Below are 3,835 nucleotides of genomic sequence, written 5' to 3'. Positions count from 1 at the left end.
GTTCCCTTTAAAGATCGTCTAAAACAAACATTTAATAGTTCTTTATCCAACATGCATATAAACTGTTTAAATAGTATTAGATACTACTTGATATTTCTGGCTAGAATGTGTTACCTAACAAGTCAATAAAGAGGGGTAATTGCAATAAAAGAAACAAGATAACTGGAATAAAAGCAAGCACACATAAAACGATGATGTTCAGCTGCGGCAGGGGTCCGTCCTTTGTCGTAATATACATGGCCGAGAAGAAGGCTGCCATCATGGCCACTATAGAGATGAATAGCGAGAAGAGTCCAAAGATCAACTTCTTCGGCAGCGACTCAAGGAAATCCTCTTCTTTATAGCGTGAAGTAAGGATGGCCAAGAACAGTAGAACTGAAGTGGACGATGAAAAAAGTGCTACCGCATCGGAGAAGATGAACGACAGGAAGGCAGTATGTCGACTGAAGAAAGGGGTGCCATTATCCTCCCCACCTGGTACTGTGAAGGCCGCTTGATACACAACTGTGGCGATAAGAGTAGCTACAATCAAACATGATTTTGCTGTACTTCTCATCCATTTCTCCCCCGCTATAACCAATTCCTTATGATTCTCCGTGAATAACAATCGAGGCGTTTGACCATCATTGTTAGGGAAGTTCTCGTAGTCTCGTGGCATAATAGATTTCACTGCCTGCTATATATGTCATAACAACGTCAAATAATAGAGTAGTAGGCCCATTTTTAAAGGCTTGGTCTATGGTTATTCTAGCCTGGCCCATGTAAGGCTGTGCAGAATAAAATTGTTGACCTAGAACCATCTCGGTTAATTACTAATCGGGATAATCAGGTCTAACCTGATCATAGACCCAATTATACTACAAGTTATAATAACTTAAAATTTCTTATATTATCTCTATCAAGAAAATAATTGTTTTGGGTTTGAATTAATGTGGAACAAGCAAATAACCAAAACCAATTCAGTCATTAATTGGAACAAAATCATGTAACCAAAATCAATATATAATTGGATTATATAATCAAAAATCAAGTTTTAAGTTATTATTTATATAAATTATTATAACTGCAAATATAATCGAGTCTATTAGATCAGACTTGATGATCATCCCAATTATTTAATCAGCATGGCTCTAGGTCTTTCATTTTGTCCCAAATCCCAATTAATAGTCGTTTTGGGACTGGAACATCCTGTCCTAACCCAGACTTGACAGCTCTACCCATGGTGGTACAGTTCGTGACCCACAAACAGGTTCAGAAGATTTCCAAAAATTTCTAACCTGCATAGATAATGATAAAATCCACCAAAATAAAGATTGATTAATGGGTAAATTTCTTAAATTATCGTTATGATTTAGCTAATTGACTAAGTGTATACCTTGTTATTTGAAAGTTAACTCTAAATTTTGCATCCGTTAATATTATGTTAAATTTATATATAGGTGACATGTTTTGTTTTTTGAAAATCCAATTTTACCCTTACCCTTTTCTTCCTTTCGACAGCAAATAAGGAACCAGATTGAATAAGGTCTTTAAGGTACGGTTCTTGGCTGCTGCTTCTTCCACAGCGGAAGATGAATCCGACGTCGAATTGGGACGCCTATTGGCTCTATTGCCAGAGGAGATGCGATGGAGGGTAAGCGAACACCCAGAACTCCACCGTCTGATTGAGCATGCTGCTTCCGAGGTGAGGTTCTTTTCTTTTCTTTTTTTTTTTTTTTTTTTTTTTTTTTTTATGAAAAGCATGTAACTGAATCGATACCATGCTATAAATACAATCATATGGAATTATCTCACTGTTGAAAGGAATTATCGTTTTCTTCCTTTTGACAGCAAATAAGTAACCCATATCTGATTTGGCCAGGCGAAGCTTGGTTTAAAGAAGGCCGTCAGTGATGGAAAGAGGGAGCCAAAGAGAAGGAGGATCTCTGCAACAAAACCTGCATCAGACCCTGCAACCCATGGCGTGGTGGCATTGACGGACTACTACCAGAGGTAAGCTGGGATTTCGGAAACTCCTCGATCTATACTGGAGGCCAATGCAAGATTGGAGCTGCAAAGATGGACTGTTGCCGGAGGTAAGCTGGGATTTGGCTGGAATTCCTGGAGAGTTAAAGGCCACGGCAGCGGATCTGGTAGAAGCAGCCATCAAAGTTCTAGCAAATGCCCCAACGACAACAACAACTGTTACTGGGTTTATCACTCGGAACATCTTCTTTCCCTTCCAACCTTGTCAAAGCTTCCATAACCTTGTCAAAGCTTCGCTGGGTTCATTTGACCTCTTCTAGGAAAAGTAGCGACTGTGCTCACCTTGAACGTTGAAATCTTCCCCGCTGCCCTTAGTATTCTTGACTGCACACCCCTTGTGTTCTAACCAGGTTTCCCTAGTCTAGCAAACAGTGAATCTGACCCTTAGGACTTTTGCAGTCAGGGCCTTGGGAATCTCGTATGCTGCGTCAAGGTCCCCCCATTTCAGGTTTTCTTCTACAAGTTCGGTGAAACCCCACTGTTTCGGCAGTTCCGATGACTTTTGCAGTCAGATTTTCTTCTATAACTCCATTATTTCAGCAGTTACAGCGGTTCCAATGGTTACAACGAAGAAAATGAAAAGGAGAGGTAGAGATCCAGTGGAGGGTAAAATAGTCTTAATAAATAAGAAGAATTAGTCAATTATCAGATCAGAAACAGAAGGAATAGCATCCGTCAATTTTCAGACAGCTGGGATACAGCTAAATCATAAGCGTAATTTAAGAAATTTACTCTTAATTAATTTATTTCTATTATTGTTTTTATTACTGTTATTATTTGATTATTGGTCTGTTTTTCTTTTTTAAGAAGAAAGGAGATGGACTAGGGGGGAGAGAGAAGGAAAGAAATAAAGAGAATGATATATTTTAAAAATTTTTTAAATTAAGAGTATATAAATAGTTTCTCAAATTTATATGATACATGTGATTAGTTAAACCTTTATATAATTAATTAACCTTTTATTTTAATAATTAGAATAAAAATTAATAAAAAGCGTTGGGAAAAAAGAAATCACCTCAAACCACTGAAGCTCACTTTGCACCTGGAAAGCTGCACCTCTGACTTGATTCTTCAAGATGATGTTTGTTGGTTCCCATTTCCCAACGAAATGTAACATGCAGTTTTTGGAGTTGTCAGCTAAAATCGAGAGGTCATTTTTGAGAGGACCTATCTTGTGGATGAGATTGAATATCTTTACTTGGCGGTGCGTAATTGCAACATGGAATATGCTTTGTCCAGATCCAACGGAGCAGATGGATATTAGTTTGGGATGAGGGATAATCTCAGAAATAAATTCAACAATACCAGATTTGGTAGCTTCAAAAATTGCTGAATGCAATCCAAGTTCTTCGACCGACGAATTATCTTGTGAAACTTGGACAAGTATGTTCTGCAGTAGCTCCAGTGCTCTTTTATGAGTAAGCTTTGTGTGGTATATTTTCTTGAAGGGCGAGATTAACCGATTCAGAATTTTCTGCAGTAGTTTCCATAATTTTAGCAGCTTCAGTAGTAGTATTCGATTAACTGTATGGTATATTTGACTGCCAAAAGTATCAATTCGAGATGTATCTTCCAGATTCTCAATGTCACCATTGTTGTTGATTGCACGAGATTCCACGGGGTTACCTGCTGCAGGTTTTCTAGATTTAAATTCTGCTTGAAAGATCTGGCATCTAAGAGTTTTACTGAAAGTGGCATGTAGAACATTATCTCCTAGGGTTTATTTGTTTTTTTTGGAATTTGAGAGGAAAAAGTTGGTCAAAATTGTCTCTTTTAATAATAGTTTTTTATGATTAAAATGATCATAATC

At 37.6% G+C, this 3,835-nt stretch overlaps 2 long non-coding RNA genes across 2 annotated transcripts; one reads left to right on the top strand and one right to left on the bottom strand.

Annotated features, from left to right (window-relative positions):
- LOC148873665 (uncharacterized) lies at positions 1 to 3,168 on the bottom strand. The gene is made up of 2 exons (XR_016105227.1): positions 3,041 to 3,168; positions 1 to 673 (listed from the first exon to the last, which is right to left on the bottom strand). It is a non-coding gene; the product is annotated as an uncharacterized LOC148873665 (long non-coding RNA).
- On the top strand, positions 1,458 to 3,627 carry LOC148873664 (uncharacterized). Its single transcript, XR_016105226.1, has 2 exons — positions 1,458 to 1,684; positions 1,862 to 3,627. It is a non-coding gene; the product is annotated as an uncharacterized LOC148873664 (long non-coding RNA).
- Positions 3,628 to 3,835: the final 208 nt, after the last annotated feature.

The sequence above is a fragment of the Nelumbo lutea genome, chromosome 1, assembly GCF_056320005.1.
Source record: "Nelumbo lutea isolate HS-2025 chromosome 1, American lotus-T2T, whole genome shotgun sequence".
In the NCBI taxonomy this organism is placed as follows: Eukaryota; Viridiplantae; Streptophyta; class Magnoliopsida; order Proteales; family Nelumbonaceae; genus Nelumbo; species Nelumbo lutea.
The sequence above is the reverse complement of the archived record's forward strand: the minus strand, read 5'-3'. Positions and strand labels throughout refer to the sequence as shown.